Raw genomic sequence first — 25,776 nt, 5'->3', positions numbered from 1 at the left:
TGGGAAGAGCATCAGATTTTTCATTTCATTGTCTGTGTGAATAAACATTCACAACAATGTAATTAAGTGTATTTCTCATTTGTTTTCAAACTTGTGAATATTTTTTTTGCATCTTCACTGCTTTTAAGCAGTTGCCTTAAGTCAGTTTTTATTCCTCTCACCTTTAGTAGGAAATTCTGTAGTACCTCATCTTATTACTAACTTCCCATCTGCTTTACTGTGGATGCAGTCAATGATATCTGCCTTACTTAGTAACTTCATTCTCGGGCTGGTAAGTCCTCTTTATCATTAACATTTTCAACATTTACACTTCCGTATTTTCTCCTTTTTGTGTTTGGTGGGTATCAAAAGCATTGCAGGTCTTATTGTTAAACTCAGGTGTTGCTCAACACAGGGAGGATGACAGCCCCTTTCTCTTTCATTAGGTGGAGTGGTACTCAACTTTGTTGTGGTTATGCCAAAACATTTGTATTTAAGCTGTTTACTTTATTTCTGTGAAACATGGTATGAAATAGTACAAAGAAAAAAATCACATGGAAAAAAATGTGAAGAGTAAATGCTAAGCTATTTCTGGCAGAGAACAGAGAAGTAGCGAAGACATTCAAAACAAGGTGTGACAGAATAGATCAGAAAGTGGCTACATTATCTACTTTATATTGTAAACTGTATTTTCTATAATTTGGGGTCCAAGTCTGATATTTTGTAGTGTCAATTGATATGGTTTCATGCTTTCTTTGTGGTCTTGATTATTAAATGTTTTTGCTGTGTGGTCAAAACGAGTTTGAAAAGAGGAGGAAAAAATGCCTAGAATTGAACATTTTCATAAAATAAAAAGAGAAAAGGTAGGAATGAAGATGGTGTACACATTATGTACAAGAATGGTAGAGTGTGAGGTGACGTTGAAAATGTAGAGCTAAGTCTTTATAGAATTTTATTAAAAAATAGATACATTCCACAGTAACTGCCAATTTAGCATAGGTAAGAAGACTTCTAGTGAAGTGATGAGCAACGTGGAATGTTCTGCTCATTTCTGAGAAAAATCATTTTAGTGTAAGGCACAAACTTTTTCCCAGTTAAAGACAAAGTTCAGAGGGTACAGCTATACCTAGCTTACGTTTTCTGTTTTTATAATGAAGAATACTCTTTACTTGAGGTGATTTTCTAAATGTGCTGGAACTCTTCCAAGTCAGAGCAGGGCTAGCTGACTTTTCATATTCAGGATAAAGGCAGAGTTACATCTGAGTGCATGTAAGAAAATATTGATGTCCTAAAGATAGACCCATTTACATTCTTCCCTATTTTAGGGAGTGAAGCCCCAGTGTGTATTGCCCTGTTCACCTTATATCAGTTTCCTAACAAATGCTCTTTATTAAACTATCTCAGAGAAAGGATCATCTGAAATTATAGGTAACTCAGCAAGCTCCATGAACAATTCTTCTCACCAGTCAGTGAGACTTAAGCAGACAAATCTGAATGGATATTGCTTTTCAAATAAGTACTACTGTGTAATTAATTGCCCTTAATTAGCAAATCTTTCCTTAAGTATTCAGACTGCAGTGATGTAATTTGTTTCCCCAGGTAACTGATCACATAATGTGACAGTGCAGCTTGATATGGAAGGCTGTTTTTAACAAACTCTAAGTAATTGCATGTTTTAATGAAAATATTTTGATTGAAGCAGTGTGATCCATCTGACCCTCAAGCTGTGTTTGGCCCACCCAGTCCTTACAACTGCCTTCCTGTGGCTTTGAGTTGTGGGATGGGTGTCTGGGCAGCATGCTCTGTGGTGAGTGAGTGCCATTCCCTGTATGGCACTGAGATCTCTGCCTGGGTTTGGCACTGCAGCCCCTGGGGAGGCATTGTGCCTCTGCTGTATGCCATGGAACTAGGAGCAATGTGTACTGGGATGGCAAGGCATCTCCAAATGGACCTGTAGCTGGTGACCTTAGGCCAGCCTGGATCAAATAAGGTATCCCTTTTGTAGAGGCCAATTTAAGTTTGTGATAGTATTAACTCCCAAAAATCCTTTTGAAACTGAGTGGTAAACTACTGCATTGTTAGTGCCCTCATCTACCTGGCTATTTTTAGAACTGCATCTGACTTATGGATTCAGAGGGAAGGCCTTGTTCACAAGTCAACATATAAAAGAATTGCTGTGTCCCAGACCAGTCTTCTTAGAAGTTTTAAAGCAAAGATACTAGCTTGTATAGCTACTACATTCTTGGACCTTGAAAGAAATACTGTGTTATAACAGGAGCTACATGGAAAAAGGGGAGATGGGGCTGGAGCTTCAGGAGAGTTGGAATGCAAGACAAGTGAATACCCGATCAGGAATAAGTGTTGTTTCCCTGAGACCATGCTCTTATTACATTTCACTTTCTAAATCTTAGTGTCTCTTGTTTTTCTGTGTCTTACTACCCAGAGCTAAGAAAAGCAAGCACCTTGTGGACCTTGCTTGTGGCTTGTTTATTGTATATTTTCAGTTTGCTCCACAGTGAGGCATACTGCTACTTCCTTAGCTTTTTTGTTTTCTATTTCTCAGTCTGTACTTCAAAAAGGAGCAGCATGTTTTCTTTCTGAAATGAAAGATTACAACAGATTTCATGTATGAAACACCTGCACAGTGAGAAATGAAACAGACCTTTTCAGCTCTCACTGTTCCATGGCAATATTTCTGTTCTTTTCCTTCCTGTAAACAAAAGAAGTCACTTAAAGAGTGGGAAATAAGCTGTTTACGGGATGTTTTCTGTATGAAAGGAAGGAAAAGTGCCTTTACAGAGATCAACCTATTGTGTTGGGAATATTGGAAGTTATATGGAGTTAAATTGAGTTTAGCTTTTAGAGGGGAAATAAGAAGCAAAATACATGTAATCGCCTCAGTCTTGATCCTGAGAACTGCTAGATACCCCCATTAGTTGCTGAAATCAAAGCAGGAGTTAGAACATGGAGCACTTTGGTTTGGTTCTAATTCCTGAGTGTGACTTGTGGTCATTTTAAGAACTTAATCATATATGGGCTACACTTCAAAATAAAAGCTAAGAGCTTATGGAACGTGGATTTTATTAAAAAAGAAAAAAAAAAAGCTGTCTTTGTAATACACTTACCTTTGCTAAAGAAATGTCCTGTTTAGATTCAAATATGCATGTCACCTGTATGTATTCTCAAAGTTCTGCTTGACCTGTGATACATACTAACTATAATTCTGGTGTGAATCAGGATGTCTTATTCTTGCTTACGTTGTGAGATTAATTTCTGTGACTAATTATTTGGTTTTCATTCATCTTCTCTAGCACCACTAAGAACCTTTATCACTGTTAAGAATTGTGGTTTTGGAGTACTTAAATGTTGCCCAAGTATTATAGAATAATCTACCTTTCTTGAAATCTCAGGTGTATATATAAGCTGGTAGAATAGACAACAGCTTTGCTTATAAAACAAAGCAAAGTAGAGAAAATATACATGAAATATTACTTGTCATAAACTATATATATTTTACCTGTAGTTCTTCTACTGTAGTCATACTTGTTAATGGAAACTCGTTGTAGCAATTTTTGTCGTTTCTTCTGCTCCAAATATTAAATGCAGTTAATACTTGAATGCCAAGAAAAGGCAATTGCAAACACAGAAGTGAAGAATTGTAGAGTGGCTTGGGTTGGAAGGAACCTTAAAGATCGTCTAACTACAACCCCTGTGACATAGGCAGGGATGCCACCCACTAGATCAGGTTGCCCAAAGCCCCATCCAACCTGGCCTTGAACACCTCCAGGCATGGGGTATCCACAGCCTCCCCAGGCAGCCTTTTCCAGTGCCTCACAACCCTCTGAGTGAAGAATTTCCTCCTTATATCTAGTCTAAATCTATCCTCTTTTAATTTAAGACTTCGTCTTAAGCTAAACCCCTTTGTCCTATCATTATCTACCCAAATAAAGAGTCCTTCTCCATCTTTTTTATAAAAGATGATGTGTTTGCTTTTTAAAAGTCTGCTTGCTTAATATACACAAAACTCCACTTTTGGTTTCAGAATGTGTACTTAGATGCTGGGCAGCAGTGTACCATGTTAGAAAAAAAATCTTTTCTCTGTTTGGTAGATTTGGTTCCTTGCACAGAAATCCTGATATCAGGGCATTTTGGTCTAACTTGGCAAATAAGACTGGAATATGTGAATGGAAACTGAGAGTGGTCCACCTTCTGGCATGTCTTGATGAATGGAGCACATACCCTGCCTTTGTCCTTATAGAAGAAATGAAATGATTCTATCCTTGCTGCCTGTGCTTGTTTGTTGTTCTCCTCTAGACCAGAAATTTTGTTTGTTTCTTTGTATTTTTTTAATTCTTCTTCATTCTGTGCGGAGGCTTGCCAAAAGAGCTAGGTATAGAGGAAAGCATAAGGTTCCCTCTCAAGTTTGGAATCTTGAAGAAAGAAAGGCCAGTAGTATCCTACAATACAGAGCAAGTGATTCAACTTGGCATCAGCTAGTCTGTGAGCTGTGTGGAATTACTTTTGCTGGACTACTTAAAACTTTGAACTTAGTTTTCCATGTCAGTGGGATTTTGGATGTAATTACAATCTTGTCTTGAGTATTCTTTAATGAGAAAACCATTAGTTTTGTATTTATAAGAAATGGTTTCTTTATACATCTTGCAAATGTAATAATCCAGTTTGTTATTGTATGTATGGAAGTTTGAATCAAACTTTCCTGTTAGATTTATGAGGCTATCAGAGTTTCACTGCTTCCTCCCCCTTAACATTCCTGTTTTTTTCCTTCAGATATATCCATAGAAATTAGACTTAATCTGTATAGGTTGACTCTACAGTAAATGTGAAGCAAGTTGTTTTTATGGACATACTGAACTTGCTGTGGAGCTTCTCCCTGCAGTGACCATCAGTGAGGCCTACTGCAAGTGTGAGGCAAGTAGGAGGCCTACTTGGAGCTAGGCTTTTCTGACTTGGGTGCTGTCAATCCGGGCCGTTCTTTCTGGCCAGTCAGTTTCTTCTCCATAGTCAAAACTTTTTGTAGAGAAAGAAAACTTGCTTGGAGAAAATTGGATATCTGGTACTGATGATTTTATCTCTTTCTGTTTTTCCTGTGATAGTAAAGTACAAAGGGAAATACTAAAATATCAGACATAAATAATACCAAAGATTCAGGGAGAGGTGGTCTTCACATCAGGTTGAGAAGGAAGGAAGAATTTATGGTGATTTAATGTTCAGCATTATATGCTTTATATTCCATCCTCTTTATTCTGATAGATTTATGTATTCTTCTGTTTTGCACCTAAGAGTTGTGGCTTTAAGAATTTGAGATCAAGACAAGTATATTTCTAACCATTGAAGATGGTGTGCATTGCATGGCAGGCAACGGTTTTGACTTTCTGACCCTTTGCCAAATAGGAGTCGTGATAAGGATTGGCCTTCTAAATAATTACTTCTACTCGCAGTTCAGGTATCTTAAATGAACTCTTCTTTGCCTTGTCGTTGGCCAAGCTGGTTTACTCAGTGACATTCCCTATAGAGACAAGGCCCTGGTTTGCAGTTCCAGCACATTTAGAAAACAAAAAAACAACAACAAAAAAAGGACCAACAGAGTAGCAAAACAGATGCATGTATTACTTGGAGAAAAAAGTAACCCTGGGTGGTACTCTGGGCTTAGTAAAATAGGTGTCCAGGTGTCTGTATGACATTTGCCTTACACAGAGGAGTCTTATGAAGTCTAATGCCATAAAGATGTTTTTAAAATACATTTTAAAAAAAAAGATGTAGTTTCTCCTGACTTCTGATTTGGAATTTGTTACTTTATGTGAATTTAAAGGAACTTATGTTAATTCAAGTTTTGAGTAATTTTTCAATTGTTTCTTCATGGATGTAGGGGAAGATGCTATGAAGAAAACTTGTGAAGAATGCTGTTGAAGCATTGATTTTTTTTTTAAATATTCTAAATTTTTCTTTTCAATTCTTATTTTTTTTCCTGATGCAGTGTTCTTTATATGAACTATGGATTAAAAAATATTAATAGATGGACAAAGCGTAGCGTTTTCCCATTTGGCTATTTCATGAAAGAATTATATAATTCTCTAAATTCCACTTAACTCTAGATCAATGGATTCTACTTTCTATATCCATAAATAGGCAATTTGGAAATTCTTTGAGAAATATTTTTTGTTTGTCTGTTACTGGTTACTGTAAGATCTAGATTTGCAGTTGACTCTAGACTGTTGAGGCTTTGTGTGCCTTTTCATTGTGTACACTAGCTTGCAAAATACTTACTAGAATTATTTTTATCCTGATGGTGGTGATTTAGTAGAGGAAATAGCATCTCTTCCTGCTGTGTGTTTTCCTTTCTTTCAATATGAATGTAACATTGTGTTTTCAAGTCAGATTTTACTATCTGAGATCATGATAACAATAAACTCCCTTTGAAACTGTGTTAATACAGATAACATACAAAACCAGATAACCTTATTGGTACATGGTAGCTTTATGTGCCATACCTCTGTATGTTGATCAGAGAGACCTAAAATACTTTATGTATACTTCAGAATGAGGTAAAATAATGATATATTGATATGTATGAGGTAGATTTCTGCAGTTTAGACATCTGTTAATGTTTCAACAGCTCTCCTTTTTCAGCATGTAGAATGTGAAGTTTGAAGCGTTAGATGCTTTGCTGGCTGGAAGTCATTCCACAAATTCTAGCAAAATGTCTTCTAAACTTTGTGAAAAGAACCATCTTCCCTCAAAATATTTTATGAAATTTTATAATTTTTCTCAGACTTGTAACTGAAAATATTATGAAGCTACTAGCTTCATAAAATACAGTTCTAGGAATAGCTGTGGGCTCCTTATGCTGACCTTTGAAGCAGAGCCATAATAAAACAGTCTGATAGTTCAGTAGCTAGTTGTTCATTACATCTCCCCCCTGAAAAGTTTTTTTTCCCCAATTATTTCCAGGAACTTGCACAGATAACAGCTTTAAATTTTCTGTTTCAGTGCATATGTGTTGCACTATGCTGAATTTTGTAGCCATTAGGTCTTGATATTGTATTTCCATGTATGTTACATATTCTTACTCTATACAAATGTTCATCTATGGTTGTTTTTTCTACTTATGCCTTAATGTCCTAAGTGATCATGTTCACCTAAAAACGAAACAACCTGAACCTGTCTCATTTAACTTGCAGGTATCTCCATTTTACTGATACCAGAAAGAAAGTGACTCCAGTAGGCATTCTTTGGGAATCATTCTAACCAAAGGTAAGCAAAATTTTAAAGCCATGACAGATGTATTTTTAGTATGTATCTAGTATTATTCCCACCTTTTAACTAAACAGTCAGCTGTGCTTCTGTCTGTCTTGATGCTTGACATCTCAAAAACTGAATTTGTTATGGGTTTTTTAACATGCTGCTAGATATCCTGAAGGGAATTGTTCATATAGCTCAGCATACAAGTGAAGTTCAGGCTTTTTTTTTGAGATCTGTAACTTGGCAGATTGCCTCTCATTGATATTGAAACGTATGGTACGATCACTTTGAGTCAAAGGATTTTGCATTCCTTAATGCATTAAATAAGCAAAAAAAAAAAAAAGCAAACACTACTTTAATTTTGGTCATTTGAAAATTCTTAGCTTGGTATTCCTCTGGAAAAGAGATGATATGACCAGCAATATAATACTCTTCCAGCATGTTATGCCAGTGTCTTTGTAAGGGACAACTAGGCTGTTATACAAAGTCCTGAGCCTACAGTTGCCAGGAATTGACACCTTCGTATTTCCTGTAATAAGAATTAAGAGGTGCAGTTATCTTCCTATAGCTCCTAATTCTGCAAGCTCCATGATCTAGTCCAAATGGATTGCTTATAGATCTAGCATATGGCTCAGAGGGCTTAGAAATACATCATGTTGGCTCAATACAGTCAGACTGTCTTGTAATGAAAACATGCTCCCTGCAGCACAGTGAAGAAATAAGTCATTTTTTGTAGAGTGAACACCTACTTGTTTGTGTACTATCCACAGTATACAAACATTTGGGGAAGTATTTGAATACAAACTTTAAAAACTTGGTTACATTCATGTCATCTGGTTTCACACCATGGGTCCTTCAAGAGTACTGTAACCTAGAGAGAAATCTGCCACGTAAATATTTTTCCAGTGAATATATCTAGTAATCTGACCACTCTCTGACATTTTAAATATGTACTGTAACTATTGAAGAATGGAATAGCATGGTATTAGTAATGGTAAACAGTGGAAAGCACATAGTATACAATTGTGTAGGAGGTGAATAAGAGCTTTGGGATTGTGTTTAGTTCTTTGTGGTCCAGATAAAAAAAGCGTGCAGTCTTTTTACAGACTGAAGAAATTAACTTAAAACAAATGCAATGATATACACAGAAAATAGCAAAATGGTTTTCTTGTGTTACAAGATGAGAGTAGTAGTAGAGGGAGGGAATAGCAGTTGTGAAAGCACAAAGAGAAAGAATTGCATATCTTTAGACTTTGGAAAGTAAGTAAATGTCCTGAGAAACCAGTCTATTTTAGCTTTTTTCTAATAATTGATATAACTGAAATGCTGTGTTTTGTGGGAGTAGGTTCATTTTATATAAGAAAAATTATATATGATTATGAATTGTATTAAGTAAGTTAATTCTGATACTGCATTCATTCTAGTCTCTTTGTTTCTAGTCTTCTCAAGAACCATACTTTTACAGTAAAGACAGTGTTCCGCTACTGTTCTGTTCTACAGGAAGAGTAGAAGAGATCATTACTGAAGCTGGTCAGAAACTTCTGTTTTCTGGCAAAAAGCTTACTTTGCACATTTTTTTCTAAAATATTCCTATTTTGGGGCAGAAAAATAAAAATGGAAGCAACTTTTTTCTTTTTTTTAAGATATCCCAAAATGTTTTATTGTTTGTAAGTTCAATGCTAAGCTATGTTTGCCTAGGAGACAAGCTAAGTTCCTAAGAGCTGATGTTTAAGCATCAAGTGCCCATGCTGATGGCCAGCTAGCCAAACAGGTAGGCTGCATCTGCTGTCAAGCCATTTTCTTTCTGACTTGAGCATAAGGTATACTCATGCAGTTCCCATGACAGACGTGCTTCATAGTCTGGACATCCAACCATGGGAGGCAAAGCAGAGAAAGTACAAAATCTCTAACAGCTGCTTATGGAATGTCCATCCCTGTTGAAGACAGAGGACAGGACTGTCCTTCCAGAATATTTCAAGTGTTCCAAACGCAGGCTTGAGGATAATTTTTGCTTTATACTTTATAATAGCATGTCAAGTGTTATAGTTTGCGCTTCTTTCCAGGATAATAGTTTCCTGTCTGTATCATATTGATAATTCTAGGAAAAAAACCTTCTAGTTTTCACTTACAAGTACATATGGTTTCCAGAAAAAAGGTGTTCTGAAAGAAGAATTGATTTTTTTTTTTGCATAACTTACTATGCTTTCAGAGATTTGTATGAAGAAAGGTGATTCCTTTTGGATTCTATACAGGTTTGTCAATATATTCAAAGAATCATAGTCTTAGGAGAACCTGAGTAATTGACTTTCCTTGCCAGTGGTTTGGCATGCTTTGATGCAAGAAGCAAAATTGAACTTCCTCTCCAGTTACTTGAGTCACTTTGCGATTTGTGCTTTACAGCAGTTACGCTAGCTGGGTGTTCGATAAGTACATGTTATGGTTTGTCTGCTTTAAGTGGCTTCCTTTGCAAACATTAACTTACTAGTTTTTTTCCCCTTCTCATCTAAGACTCTATTTTTTCAATAAATGGTCTATTCTGTAATATGAAATAAGATCAGTACACTTATGTTACTGTGCCTGATGAAGCTCTGCTGTATAAACAGCAGTATGAAGCATATTTCTGAAAATCTTACTTGTAGCATTTCACATAAGTAGTGTGTTTTGCTTCAGAAATTGTCAGAACAATATCGTAACATTTTTGTCTTACGAGTTGTCAAAAAGATCTGTTCTAATGCTATTTCAAAAATTGTCACAAAATTAAATATTTTAGAATATCTAAGATTTCAACTGTTTAAAAAGCAATCTAAATTATTTAGATTGCTTAGTGCTCTGGTAACTGCACAGGTCTGCATTATGTCTGTAGACATGGTGATAAAGCAGAGGAACAGCTGATAAAATTAGAGACTGTACATTCATATTGAATATGTGTCAGACTTAAGGGTATAAACTTATCCTTATTTGCCTAAGTTGTCACATGCTTCCCGGGTGACCTTTTGATTGGGAGCATATGTCCAAATTAATTAAATATAGAATCAGTAAACCTAAAAGCAACACTTGCTATTACGGTTTGTTACTGGTGGTTTATTTCCTTTTAATGATAAGTCCACGCTTCTTTTCACCTTCAACTACTGATAAACTGAACCACCAGGTATGGAACCATTATTCCTTTGGTATTTCTGATAGTCACTGCATGGGGACACATGTGCTTTGGACATCTTATCCCACTTTGAAGTTGTGTGTTCTTGTAATGTGTTTGTGACCTGGGAAGGAACATGCTTCTAAAGCCGTATGTATTTTTGTGAATCCTTGAAAAACTAAACTGTTGACAGTTGGTATATGGTGTTGATAATTATGCTAAAGGAGTAAGTAGAACAACACAGCTTATGCATAAACATTCCATGTTTTCAGAAGCTAATGCAAAAGAAGAATGTATATAGCAGTAAATTTGATCCAATAATATGGGTAGAGTATTGTGTGATACAACTTTTTCGTGGAAAGCATTGGGTGCATTTATTGTGAAGAATTCTTTTTTAAGAATCTCAGCTGTATTGGACAGGTTTCTATGTATTGTGTTCCACAAAATCTGTGGTTCTGGAAAGGTTAATGAGGTTGAGTGCAAAGTCATGAAATGTGACTGTACTGCTTCCAGACTCAAGGTGGATCTGTCTGTTCAGCTTACTGAAGTTTGGAAAGTAGTAGGACTCTCAGATTTTCAAATGCTGTATTGTTAATACTATTACTGTGTCCGGTTCTGGGCCTCCTAGTACAAGAGAGATGTACATCTTGGAAAGAGCCTGATACAGGACCACCAAGATGATCAAGGAATAGGAGTGCCTCTCCTAGGAGGAGATGCTGAGAGATTGGGGCTGTTCAGCCTGTAGAAGGAGAGGCTGAGGGGAGATCTCATCAATGAGGACAAGCACCTGAAGGAAGGGTGCAAAGAGGATGGAGCCATGCTATTACAGCTGTCTTGCCCAGTGCCAGGACAAGAGATGATGGGCACAAGAGGTTCTGCCTGAATGTTAAGAAGCACTTCCTTACTTTGCAAGTAACTGAGCAGTGGCACAGGTTGCCCAGAGAGGCTGTCGAGTTTCCATCCTGGTTATCTTCAGAAGCTGCCTGGACATGGTCCAGGGTAACCTGCTGAAAGTGTTGCTGCTTGAGCAGGGGAGTTGGACCAGAAAGCCTCCTGAAGTCCCTTTCAACCTCAACCCTTCTGTGATATCCTTCTGTGATTCTGTGATAAGTAATAAAGAGATAAGTGGTCAGCTAGTGTTTCTTACTATTAAGGCAATCAATATGAGTGAAGTTCACCAAAAACAAGTCAGGCTGGATTAACATGTAAGTTAATAATAAGCTCTCCTGTTTTAACTTGTTTTGTGCTGGCTGTTTTGGAGAGGACATGGGAAGTAGAGAGGGAGTATCGTCAGGTTGGGTTTAAGGAAAGAAGCTCTAGAATCAAGAGCTGGAGAGTGTTAAGTCTTAGAAGGGAAAGGAAAGAGGATACTATTTTACAACTGCAGTATGTATTTTCTATGAGCAAGAGACTGCATACTGAATAGATCTAAGAAGAAACAACAAACACTAGTAATCAATACAAAGAATTGGAAGAAAGTTTTTGGAAAAGAGAGGGGAGGAAGAGAAAAAGGATGTGTACCATCTTGTTCTCTTACTTTATATTTTCTAATTTATTTCAGTGAAATGAATTGCATATTCTTTTATATGAAGTGAAAGATTACAATAAATTATCATAATTGAAGTCCTTTGTTTCTGGCTTATGCAGAAAAAATATCTAATTCTTCATTATTTTATTAATGCAAATAGAACCATAGAATGACTTGGGTTGGAAAGGACCTTAAAGATCACCCAGTTCCAACCCCCTTGCCATGGGCAGAGATGCCACCTGCTCTATCAGGTTACCCAGGGCCTCATCCAACCTGGCCTTGAAGAGGCCAAAAAGAGGCTGAGATACTCAATACATTCTTCACCTCAGTCTTCATTGATAAGACTGGCCTTCAGGAGTCCAAGACCCCTGAGACCAGTGGGAAAGCCTGGAGCAATCAAGACTCCTCCTTGAAAGAGGAGGATTAAGTTAAGGAATGCTTACACTGAGCATGAAGAAGTTCACGGGGCTTGATGGGATGTACCCACAAATGCTGAGGTTGATGGCTTATGTCAGTGTGAGGGCACTCTGTATTTTCTTCAAAAGATTATGACAATTTGGAGAGGTTCCTGAGGGTTCCTGAGGACTGGCAGAAGGCAAACATCACTCCTATCTTTAAGAAGGATCTGAGGAAGTACAGGCTGATCAGCCTTGCCTTAGTTTCTGTGATGATGACAGAGCAAGTAATTCTGGAAGCCTTTTCCAGATACATGAATGGGAGTAGTGAATATGGATTTTAGAAGGTAAAATCATGCTTAACTCACCTGATAGCCTTCTGCGATGAGCTGGTTGGCTTTGTGGATGAAGGAAGAGCAGTGGATATTGTCTATCTTAACTTTTTTTTATTAAGACTTTTCATGTTGTCTCCCATAACATCTTCTTAGATAAGCTGTATGGGCTAGATAATTGTCCATGAGGAGGACTGAAAACTGGCTGAATTGCCAGGCTCAGAGGGTTGAGATCAGCAGCATCAAGTCCAGCCAAAGGCCAGTCACTAGTGGTGTACACCACAGATTGATAGTGGGTTCAGTATTGTTTAACATCTTAATTAGTGATCTGGATGATGGGACAAAGTGCATGCCCAGCAAGTTTGGTGATTAAAAAAAAAACTCCGAGGAGCGTCTGATACCCCAGTTGGTTGTGCTGCCATGCAGAGGGGCCTCAACAAGCTGCAGTAATGGGTGGGGAAGAACCTTCTTATTTCAACAAAGGGAAATGCAGAGTCCTGCACCTAGACAGAAATAACCCTATACACCAATACATGCTGGTGGCCAAACATCTGTAGCGCAGCTTTACAGAGAAAGACCTGAAGTTTCTAGTGGACACCAAGTTGAAAGCGAGCCAGCAATTTGCCCTTGCTGCAAAGCTGATGGTATGGGGAGCTGCATTAGGATAAATGTTGCCAGCAGGTGGAAGAAGGTGATCTCAGAACAGGAAAGACCATACCTGGAGTACGATTTTTAGGGAAAGGGGAGACGCTGTATGTTTTTCAGGCAGAGAAAGGTAAAACATTGAAACATCCCATGAATTAAAAAGATTAAGTCGAGGTTACTTGCAACTCCTTTCTTGGTAAAGTTTCAGAGAGAATGCTTACATCATTTTTTCCTTGATCTTAGGTAGCAGGGTAATAAACATTAATTAAAAAAAAAAAAAGCTTTTGGGCTCAGGTCAGTGTTTTTTCAGGGGGAAAAAATTAATGAGATTTTTGGAAGCATTTTTCAGGGTTAAAACAGTTTGTCTAAAAGAACTATTGATAGTTTGGATCTTGTGAAACTGCTGTAATGTTTTTACCCTGTCTATGGGATGTCTAAATATTTTCAGAAAGCTTTAGTCTTGAATTTTCATTTTAAAATATCAATAATATGATACAGATGGCCTCTTGTTATATTTGGTCTTCTCTTAGGTAGCCTGTCATACCCACTCCATATCTGAAAAATGCAGACAACTTAAAATAATCTCATAAGCAGGCTGACCTGGTCTGCTTATTAACCCAGCACACTCCGAGCCATGTCTATTGGTAAAGATTGGGGTAGGTGGGTCGGGAGGGTAGAGGGGGAGGTGAGGAAGTATCTGGTTTCAAAAATAGAAATCTCACAAGTACTCTGTCTCTTTTAGTCCTCTAAAAAGTCACTGATTTGCTATGAACATTACCTTCTAATTCTTACCTGTTAGACTTGCAGTTTTTAGTTTGTCTTGCCCTCTCGCTCATGTCATTTAAGCCTACTAACTGGATTTGCTGCCTCATCAATTCCTCCGTATGAATGGTCTGTGTACTCTGTCATGCATGTTTGCCAGGGTGAGCGGGGACAGGAGTAATAACAAAAATTCCACCGATCCTATACTTTGTCTGATGTCAGCTTGTATACGTTTTTTTGTTTGAACTCACTACAAATGGGGGAAGTGTTATGAATGGCAAGAAATCATAGATAAAAGAGGGAAAGAAGGAGGGGGGGGGAAGGAAATATTTCTTGAGATTTCTTTGTTGGTTTTCAGGCCGATGAAATTAACTACTGTGGACAGCTTCAGGAAGGGCACGGCTACATGCCAGCAAACACTGAGGATCAAAGTCCCCAGTAGCAACAAAGTTTTCTCAAAAATATAAACTACATTTTTATACACTTTTTGAAGTGGTTATTTCTGAGAGGGACAGGAACATGTTTCCATTTCATGCACTTTTTGTTAAGCACATGTACTAACTGTCTCCTTAGAAGAAAGGAAGAGCTGAGCTGTTTCTGTCTGTGACAGCCTCCCTTTTTGTTGTTTGTCTCTTGGAGATTGTGGAAAAGTGATCTTCCTTCTTGTTAATAATGATAACAGCTAATTATGTCTGTGTGACTGACAGATTACATTGACTGTCTATTTGTACTTTTGCTTTTCTTTATTTTCCAGTTGGCTCCAAAGCACCATTCACAGATATTTACTTATTTTTTCCTGAGTAAGTGATGAGTGGTGTTCTTTGAACATGTTTAGAAGTCAGATAGAAAGAATGCGATTTTGATTTTTGACTGACTGTTTTTGTCTTTCCCTGAAGTAGTTTGTGTTTTGTCTGTTTTAAGAAGAGAATGTTTAGAAATATCCTCCAGCTCACTTGAAAAATTTAGAATACACTCTTATAACTTGTTTTTCTATTTTGTTTTGCTTTAGCGAGTTTTTTTTAATTTTGAAGGTCAGATTGGGCTGCAGGTTTAATTCAAAACTATTTTCTAAGGAGCAGATAAAATGTCATAGTCTAGCCTTTTTTTCTTTACATATGTATGCTAATTATTATATTACATTTGGCAGTTGGTAGCTCTGTTTTGGAGGAGGATGTATGACATGACAGCTGTATGCATTGCAGCTAATTCAGTCTTCAAGGCAGCCAGTATTTACGGTACTTTCAGGTTTAGCCAAGTAATCCTCTCTTATTTTGTGTTTGATGTAGTTTGATACAGAAATAAACATTTGAAATGCTTTGTTTTTCTTGAAGGAACAGGTGTAGCATATACTTTGATAGTAGCATATACTTTGATAGTCTCCAACTTTCTAAAGTGGGATGTTATTGGCTGAAGTAGAAAGGAAAGTTGTTATTCTTTCAGGATTATTACCACTATGAGTTGTTGAGGTAAAAAAAAAAAAGTGGTTTAAAAATAGCTTTTGTTTCAACTTTTTTCTTTAACTGGAGAAATATAAACATAAAATATAAAAACTGACAACAATTTCAGTATGCAGTATTCAACAAGCGTGTCTTATGAAATATGAAGATGATATGAAGTGTCTTAAACCTCCATGTTGATGTTCTTGTTGCCGTTTTAGATAGATATATAGAGAGGTTCAATATATATATAGAGAGAGAGATTCAATAGAGGTTGAATTTACTTCTCCGTATCAAACGGAGAAGTGAGAACTTATTTCTTACTGGAATCTGAATGATATTGCAATGCAACGGGGAATACATAGTTACAGATATTGCTTAGAAAACAAACTATATTGAACAAGCTGTACTCATTCTTTATTATTTTCGTATATATGTAAAAAAAAAAAAAAAAAGGAAACTAAAACCCCTACGGAAGCAACCAAAAAATTTTTTAATTCAGTTCCTTGTATGGTGGCTCGCTCACTCAATGAGTCAACCTCTTTGCACAGTATTTCAGGGTAGGAAGACGTACACTGTATTGCACTGTGTAGGATCCATTATCCATTGCTCTGGATAATCGTTTCTGTATGTTCTGTAGTTCTGCAGTTTTCTACAAAGCTGCTTTTCTCCAGTAGGCTCAGAATTTTTATGCTAATGTGTACTCTTTCCCCAGTCACTTCACAGATGTCACTGGGCTTCTGTAGAGTTCAATGGAAATAATGCCTGCCTTGTTTAGCTTAAGCACAATATGCTACTATTATAGTATTGTCCAACTTTTTATACGCGTATCAGTTTGCATGGTGCATTGAATTCCATCTCATTCTAATGCAGAGCCATTGTGTGTGTAGGAACAATTAATTGTATATCTGTAAATTGCATTCAATGTTTGTGAAAGCGCATTTTTTTTAAATCAGTTACAAATGCTTTAACAAACTTTTTGCCCTGGTGCCCGCTTAACAAAAATTACGTTTATTAACACTTATTAAAAATCAAGAGGTTCTACAAATACTCATTCAAGCTGCGTGTTGTTTGAACATTAAATATGAAAAGAACTGCTGCATTGAGATGACCTGGTATGGTTTTATTTGGTAGCTTTTAATTGTTCTTGTCTTACAAATTCAGGTCTAACAATGCTTTAAAACAATATTAAACTACTGATGTATTTTTAAAAAGTTAACTTATTCTAGTTTAAGTAGCTGGGAAGAAATAAGATGGACTGCTTGCTTTATTTCCAGATGAATTCACAGGTATGTCTGAGAAAAATACGTGGCCTTATAGAAGCCATAATGTTAGTTGCTTGTAAGGATTTGCAAGAAAATTACGTTCTTGTACAATACACAGTAGGAAAGAACTATTCCCTTCTAAAATTCTTCCTGGAGTTGTTTTTGCATAAATCAGGGTCACCTCATGTGCAATTGGTGCTAGACTGTAGTTCATTCGAGTCCATTGAAATGGGAGAGAGATACCTTCACCTGAAGTGAGGTGGGGGTAGAGGGGCAGGGGTCAAACTAGGCAAAAGGGGAAGGGTCACTGTTTTATGTGAGAAATGTGAGTATAGATTTGCTTTTAAATGTAGAGACTAACAACCTCTTGCTATGACTAATGCTGTTGGTTCTATGAAACTGACAATCATTGGCAGACAATATTTGGTTTAGTTTTGAATGTTTTAAGACTTACAGATGGATTATTAGAGTGGCAGAACTGATTGATTCATGAGTTCTTTCATGAAGCATTTTATGAAGCTTAGAGAGAGCCCCCTTTCATTTAATCAGTGGAAGAATTTTGACTGGAACACTAAGTCTTTAAAACGTATTTTAAAGTGTTTAGCACTTTGTTTTTTGTTTTTTTTTTTTTTTCAAAATCATTGTTAACACGGGCTTACAAACTAAGGAGAACATGGATGCAAAAATATTTTTGCTGACATGCACACACGTAATGTGAGTGTCCATACAGTGCAGCCTTGAACCTGCACAAAAATTTACTCCCATGTAAATGGTCTGGAAAAAGTTTGAACAACTGGAGCGTTGAATACCGAACTATACACTTATCCAAAAAAGCATTTATCAAAATTCTTGATGTCTTTAAGTGCGTTTTTTAACGTAAAAATTAACTAACAATTCATGGTTAGTCAGGTCCTGACTATTTTGATTTTATTTCCTTTTACATTACAAAAGACTATTCATCATACTTATTTCATGTCAGCAGGAATTCATGTTACCTTATATGCATATATATGTGCATCTTTAGTTGTGTTTTTTATTCACTTGTACATTAATTTGTATAAAAACGTGGAAAAGCTAGATGAGCGCACTCTGTATAAAATCCTTTAAAATCACTGGCTTTATAAATTGCAGTAAAGATACTTTTCTTTAGTACATAATGTTGACCTTAGTATCTGAAACCTCTTGGAAGCAATTTATAATTTGTTGACAAATATGCAAATGCAGAGTGAATTTGGTTTTAGGTAAAAATATTTCTAGCTTAAAAAGAAAACAGTTTGGTAATGTCCTGAATTTTTTTGGGGGGGGTAGGAGCTGGGGAAGTTATTGTGGATTTTACTGATAAAGACAGTAAGTATACATTGGGAAGGAGAAGGATTCCAGTTTCATTAGGATATGTCAAAAGTGCAGTTTTTCTCATCTCTTAGCTTATATGAGCTTTCCAAGAGTCAGCTGCTTATCAAATGTGATTGTTCCTTTCTAATCTTTTTTGAAATAAATCTGTAGTTTCTGTTATGTAAATGTGCTACACAAGAGAGAGGAAATATGCACTGACACCAAGTCAAAACAGTTCCAGAAATGTGCAGTCTGTATGAATGATACAAAGTTTGTTGGCTGACCAGAAACTTTGTGCTAAATCAAGGCCAATAATAAAATTCAGAGGCAGATTGTTTCTTACAATGCTTACAGTACATTACTATGCCTGTGCATGAACCATTTGGATCAGTTAATTATACCCTCCTATCTGAGCACTTTCATTTACATAAGGAGCAGAATGTGATAAATCAAATATAAAATTCAGTGTCTGAATTATTGCATGGGGAGTGTTATGTAATCAGAATTTTAAAAGCAAAAGTAAAAATGAAACTGGCCCTATAAAAGCAAACCATTCCAGATGAATGTGAATTTGTAATTCACATTCCCCATGCTTACCAACAGTATATATTGTTCATACTTCCCAACAGTTACTTCACATGAGTCTGTTCAGATAGATACTTAAAGGTAAGTTACTGAAACAGTCAAATGTTTGTTTTTTCCCTAAAATATTTTGACTTGTTCATTAGATCACTAATTTCAGTAATTAGCTATATGTGTAACTATTTCAGTAAGTCATATTAAAGCAACACTCCTCTTTCCAAGGAGTTTAGGGAGATGGTAGCACACTTAAGGTTGCCTGCAACTATCATCTCACGTGGCATCCTGTTAAGAGATTTTTACAGAATCTGAAGAAAGATAAGACGGAGTTGGAAGGGTAGGGAAAAAAGAAATAGTATTCCTGAATTGTTAAGAGCTTATTTGTAAGGTTGTAGCTCTTTAAAGGCTAGTTTTATCCACTGTCATTATGCTAAGAATCAAGAAAGGCTTATAGATATTTTCTTCAATGTTTCTCAGACAGGAAGATTATAACACTGAATCTGCCTTCCTTAACCTCTGTCACAATGATGGGAGGGGCCTTTTGTTGAGAATATCTAGGAAGATGGTGTCTTGCTGGTATAGCCTGGTATTTTTGTCAGGTGTTTTAATGTCATAGTTTTGAAGACTCTTATTTTCTTCATATTTAAAATGAAAATATATAGCATATTTTTGCAACAGGACAATTCCAGAGAGTTCTTTCATGTTCTTTCATGTGCTTTCCCCTAGCAAGGGTAAAACTATAAAGCAATGATAAAGAGAGGTAAAAGATACCTAACTTCTGGGGGTTGGGGAGCAGTGTACCATAAAGTTTGCATAAAACTTTCTTTTTACCAAAATTTTCTGTTATCCTAAGTCTCATTAATAAGACTCTTTTTAGTTTAAGAGCAGTTTGATTCCAGATAACATATCAAATGGTCACTTGAACAAATGACAATGACTTTGTAGCTATTACGTTGTGATGAGTTTGCATGGACTGCTGAGAAAAGCAATATTCTGCTAGCAAATCTTGTACCACTTACTGTTCACATTTAGAATTATGCGAAAAGGTTTTCTTTATTGATCAGAAGAACTGTGACTCTATCAAAGTTAAACTTACCAGGTTGGTTGGTAACTACTAGCATATTTGAAGTATTTTTTTAATATGCAATCTGCTTTCCAAATTTAGATTGTAAAATTAAGAACAAAATAGTTTTTATGTAGTAAGACTATATGAATTATGTGTATTGTGGTCGCTATAGATTCCCATGTATTTTCATTCTATATTTAAGTTCGTTTTCAGATGGAAAAGACAGAAGAAAAGGTCTCTGTTCCCAAAAATCAAACAAACAAAAAAACTTGTTTAAGAAGCTCTTCATGTGTGGTAATGGGAAATAATACTTTATAGTTCTAAAGTGATGCAGAAGTACATGAGAAGTTACTTGCTGTCATCTGAATCTGAAGAGCTGTGGCCAGTTGGAAGGGTTCATAATGCTGGCCAGGAGTATTTGAGTTTATGCTATCTCACAGTTCACACCAGTTAACAAAGAAACAAGGTCAAACCATAACAGTTTCCATAAAAAAACAATCAAGATAAAGGCTAATGTTTCCTTTTTTTTCTTTAAGAACTTATTTTACTTTAATCAACCACTTCCTTCTTTACTACTAAAAATAATTTAGAACTATGACATCAGAGCCATTCTATTGCCAAATGGTATGGCATAATACTTATTTTCTGTTTTACTGTCTTGAAAACATAAGAAATAGAGAAACCAGTATTTCCATTTTTCAAAAAATTGTGTTTTTTTGTGTACTCTGTACTCTTCTTAGTGAATATTTTAAATCTCTTCCACACTAGAATGTTTTGATTTTTTTAATGGTCCATCTGTTCTCAAAGGCAGTATTTGACATTTATTTATTAATTAGTGGGGGAGCATGTTTTTACTTCTTTCATTATTGTGAACTTCTGTGATGGGTGGGATTATTCAAGTTCTCCTTTGCTTTGAAAATAAAGTTGACTTAAAAATAATAATAAAAAAAAGAGTTTCCCTAAAAATAAACTGGCTTGAATTTCTAAAACTGCATTTATCCACTTCATGGTTGCATCTCCCCCCAGAGGTTGCAAAGTATTAGAAAAAGTGGCGTTAGCAGCTTGGTATCTTCTGTGAATAAACCAAACTGGAGGAATGCTGAACTGAGTTGTAATCAGTGGGAACAGCTTAGTTCCTGAAGAGGACGGAGGTGAATGTCTGCAGTTGCATCTAGTAATTACAGATGACTTTTGTTCATCCTGGAGGAACACACATGACGGGCCTTCTAATGGGAGTCGCATGTTAAAATAAATAAATAGAGAAACGCTGTGTTCATTATTGCAAATCTTCAGTTGGTAAGACCTAGGTGATAGACTACAAAGCTGCAGAGCAACAGCCTTGTAGGTTGGCTGCCCTTAGGGAGGTGTTTCTTTGCTTAAGTGATGTTGTTTAGTGATGGGAGGTTTGGGCTCACTTAGATGTGCTTGGAAGTGTCAGGTGAACATGATAGGTCTAGCAGAAGAAAAGAGAACCAACACATTGCTTTTGTGCATTTCTTTGGGAATCTAGTATGTTTGAGGAATTTCTGGATGCTGCTTGCATGTACGCAGAGTGGCTGTGTAGTGCCTTTTCAATATGCCTCATCATGTGATAGGTTAGGAACTGGAAGATGACCCTCTGCTGTGACAAGCTTGTATGGTTATAAGGCCTTTCTACAGGACTAGTCTACAGCGTCACCAAAGTAGTGTTTTTTTCTGGATTTTTTTTCCTCAGAAGAGGGTGGAACAATTTAACTTGTGTGAGCCTTTAGATGATTCATAAATGAGAGTCCTAAGGAAGACCGCCTTGATTATCATCGGATAGCTTCGATACATGGTAACTCAAAAAAAAAAATCATGTTTTTTATAATTCTTATACTGGACAGATTTTATGAGGACGAATGTAAACAGGTTATATTTAGTAAAGTTTTTCTGGTTTTATTTTAATCATGGCATTTCTCTCTCAAATATGTTCACACAGCAGGGCATAAAAGAGCATACATCTGTCATAGTGTAATTTTGTAGGCACTGAGTGTTAATGTCATTTGCAGATGTTCTGTGCTACCCATAGCTTTATATGGTTGATGGACATCTGAAGGATTGTCTGTGTGGAAGTTTAACAACTGATGGGCAGCTGTACACTGCAATCTGTACAATCTATTCTTGTATTTACGACTTAATTTAAAAAATCTAATTATTTTGAGCCAAGAAAGTCTGGTGCAAGTAAGTATATGGAAACCTTGTAGGATGACACATCCATTTCTCATGTATATCAGCAAAGAAGAGATCAGCCTTTCCTCAGTTAACGCTTAAAGACCTTACAGTTTATACCTTTGAAGTCACTCTGGCTTTGGTTTCCTCTGGACAGTAACACTTAATGATGGTAGTTTGTCAAAACAGAAGAATTTTTTTTGAATGAATTAGGAAGTTTTTCTCATACGAGGTGTTGTGTTCTCATGATTAAAAGCTTTGCACCCTCTTTTGTTATCTGTTTCACCAATGGATGTACTGGGTGTACCTTTTGCTTTCAGTAGGCTCATTTTACTTCAAAATGTTAGATGTGCTTAAAAGTTATATTCAGTACATCTTGTGATACATTGGAGAAAGTATTGTTGGTGGAAGTAGCATTAATATTGTTCTAGTGCTGTTTTGTCAATTGGTAATCTCTGAAGATGAAGCCCAACGTATGAGCAAATGGGCTCATACCGTGAAACCTAGGCGAGCGCATAGGACAATGGGAATAGTCTGACCTCTTCAAAGTGAAAATGGCAGATTTAATCTCTGCTTCTGCTGGAAGTAATATAACAAAATATCAAAATATAACAAAATATCAGAAACATACAAAAAAAAAAGAATCTTGCGTTTTCTGGTTTAAAATGGCTTCATACGCTTCCAGATTTCTTTTGAGTACTGTGTCAGAAGTTGAAACCAGCTTCATGGAATAGTCAGTCTCAGCTGCTAAACAGGTTTGTTTGTTTGTTTTATCTCTCTCCTGAGTGGATGAAAAAGCTTTATTTTGGGCCTCACTGTAATAAGCCTGTGAAAAGTGGAATTGCCTCTTATAAATTAGTGTGGCATATTGACTCAGAAAGCTCAAAGCTTCAAATCTTCCTTTCTACTAACTGAACAATTTATCCTCTCACAATACTTTGCTCCTTATTCAAATTAAGTATAGCCTCTGAACCTGTAACCAAATTTCTACCTCCAAACGTGAAATAAGTCAATGTTAACACCGCTCTCCTTTCTTATCAACCTTTCCTTAAAAGCCATTTCTTCAGATACCCCAGGAGGCTCCAACTCCAATATTCATATTTTTTTTTCCAGGGTAATTGAAAGCAATTATAAGCAGCATGTGAAAATAGCTTTACATACATCCCACAAATGGTTTGAGGAAACTGGCAGAGATGTCATACTTTCTGTAGCAAATACATTGCTAACACTTTGTCAGAAATTTATCTAAAGTTATCTAAAGGTATGTTTCTATCAGAAATCATGTTCTGTTCCTGAAGTTCTAAATTTCTGTAGATTGACTGTGATATCTATAGATAATGATGTTAGTTAACTACTTGTAATTTTTCTGTCATGTTATTTCATCTGTAGCAATTTGTTATATGTTGAGAGCAAGAAATCTCACACTGCTACTTTTCCAATGAAACAGGACTTTTCTTAATATTCTGTTATTTTTTTTTGTTTGCTTTTCTCTATGCCTGCTGCTGGGCAGAATGCTTTTCTAATGGAATTTCAATAACCATTTTGAGTGCTGAGCTAGAATTATAAGAAAAATGGTAATTTCTGATGTGATTAACTCTAGGAAAAGGTAGAATGTTTTCGTTTCATTGTTTTAAAATAATGGACCACATTCATTTCTTCTAAAATGCTGAGTTGCTTTTTTCTGCCAGTGTTCTACAATAACTTTATTGTAAACTTTTAGCCACCTTAGTATTTATTAATATTTATTAACAACCTGAAGTTTGTATTGAAATGAAACACATGTAGTGCATTCCTTTCTCAAGTATAACATGAATACTCTCCTCTGTATTCTTCAGCTAGTCAGTTTGCAGATGCTGAATTCTTCTTTGGGGGTGTTATCCCAAGACACAAAACTGTCAAATCCTCATTTTCATGCAGCAGGTTATTCAACAACTACTGACTTTCCTTCTGCATTATGCAAATGATTTCTCAGCGTCAGTACAAGGTAGTCCTTTCCCTTGTGTTTGAATGGTGTAAATGCAGTGCACAAGTCCTGTCTGTCTTTCTGAGCTTTGCCTCTGAAAATGACTTTGCTACATGTGTTGTTTACCAACTGGATTATCATAGTATGTAGCATCCTGTACAATGGGGTCATCATATGGGGGTCCTGTTGGAACAGGACAAAGAAACAGTCCCTGCCTTGGAGGGATTATGCAGTTTAAATGAGAATACATGCATTCAAATGGGCAATTCAAGAATCCATGGACATGTGACAATTTCTGAGCCTATAGATATTACTGCTTTTATGTAGGGTTCTGACATTGGGCAACTTGCTTGAGAAGACCACTGCAAATGAGTTCTTGGTTTTCAGTGAAACTTGCTGCAGTGCGATAGTTAAGTACTGTAACTAAACATCCTTCTGCAAAGACTAAAGCTGCTTCGTTCGTGCTCTAACCTGGACTTCTCCTACTGTGGTGGTTTTACATAGGTGGGCAGCCGAGCTCCGCCACAACTACACTCTTGCTCCTGCTCCTCAAAGGGAAAGAAAAACATGATGGAAAGGGCTCAAGGGTTGAGATAAGGTCAGCGATATCACTCAACAATTATAGTCACAGGCAAAACAGACTCAGTGTAGGGAGAGTGTAAGATTTATTGCCTATTACTAACAAGCTAGAGAAGTGAGAAAACAAAGGAAAGAAACCAAAAACACCTTCCCCCTCATCCACCCTGTTCCACCTCCTCCCCCTGAGCAACACAGGGGAATTGGGGGCTGCAGTCAGCCTCTGACACTTTGTCTCTGCCCCTCCTTCACGGTCACTCTCTGCCCCTGCTCCACGTGGGGTCCCTTCCATAGGATGCCATCCTTCCTGAACTGAGCCTGTGGGGGCTGCCCACAGGCAGCAGCTCTTCAAGAACTGCTCCAGATATGGGTCAGTACTTTGGGCTCCATCTGTCAGGAGCAAACTGCTCCAGCATGGGTCCCACATGGGTGGCAGCTCGCCCCAGACTCCCTTCTCCTCTGTGGGCTCCTCTCCACAGGCTGCAGCTCCAACCTGGGGCCTGCTCCTGCGGGGGCTCTCCATGGGCCGCAGCCTCCTCCAGGCCACATCCACCTGCTCCAATGGGGGCTCCTCTACGGGCTGCAGTGTGGAGATCTGCTCCATGTGGGACCCATGGGCTGCAGGGGGACAGCCTATCTCCACAAGCTCCTGCGCATGGAGCACCTCCTGCCCTCCTTCTGCACCGACCTTGGGGTCTGTAGGGCTGGTTCTCACTCCTTGCTCTCCCAGCTGCTGTAGTGCAGCAGGTTTTCTTTGCTTTTTTTCTCCCTTTTCTTAAATCTGCTCTCACAGAGGCGCAAACATCACTTACTGGCTCAGCTCTGGGTGGCAGCAGGGCCATTTGGAGCCTGCTGAAACTGGCTCTTATCTAACCTTGGCAGTTTCTGGATTCTTCTCACAGAAGCTACCTATGCAGCCCCCTGCTACCAAAACCTTGCCAAGTAAACCCACTACACCTACTGAACAGGTTCTAGTGGCTGGGGTAAAGTACATATCATACAAACAGCTTTTTACTCTTACTTTGTAAGCTCTTGAACTATGTTGGATATGTAAAGTGTTGTACAAAATTCACCTGGTTTGATCTGCTGACTGGTATTTCGTGATTGTTATATCTGTATCATTATGTATTAAAGACTCTTCATTCTCAAAGATGGAATTGGAATAAATATTCTATATTACCAGTTTTTTTAAGGATAAAGATTTTACAAGGAAATTGTAATTACTATGAAATGTTGCAGGCAGAGAGATAAGTACATCTAAATACTTGAAGATAGGGAAATGTCTTAGTCATACGGTCTGCCATGCTTCTGTCCTGAAGGGATGATGTACAT

General features: G+C 37.1%; 1 protein-coding gene across 6 annotated transcripts in view; it reads left to right on the top strand.

Moving 5' to 3' along the window:
• The window catches only part of SIPA1L2 (signal induced proliferation associated 1 like 2), a 139,646-nt gene that overhangs the window by 21,536 nt on the left and 92,334 nt on the right, over positions 1–25,776 (top strand). For all 6 annotated transcript variants that reach the window (XM_040551428.1, XM_040551426.1, XM_040551423.1 and 3 more), the window contains exon 2: positions 7,179–7,251. The gene's annotated coding sequence lies outside the window, so the exon portion shown is untranslated. The remainder of the gene's footprint in view (positions 1–7,178; positions 7,252–25,776) is intronic.

The sequence above is a fragment of the Cygnus olor genome, chromosome 3 (assembly GCF_009769625.2).
Source record: "Cygnus olor isolate bCygOlo1 chromosome 3, bCygOlo1.pri.v2, whole genome shotgun sequence".
NCBI classification, from domain to species: domain Eukaryota; kingdom Metazoa; phylum Chordata; class Aves; order Anseriformes; family Anatidae; genus Cygnus; species Cygnus olor.
The sequence above is the reverse complement of the archived record's forward strand: the minus strand, read 5'-3'. Positions and strand labels throughout refer to the sequence as shown.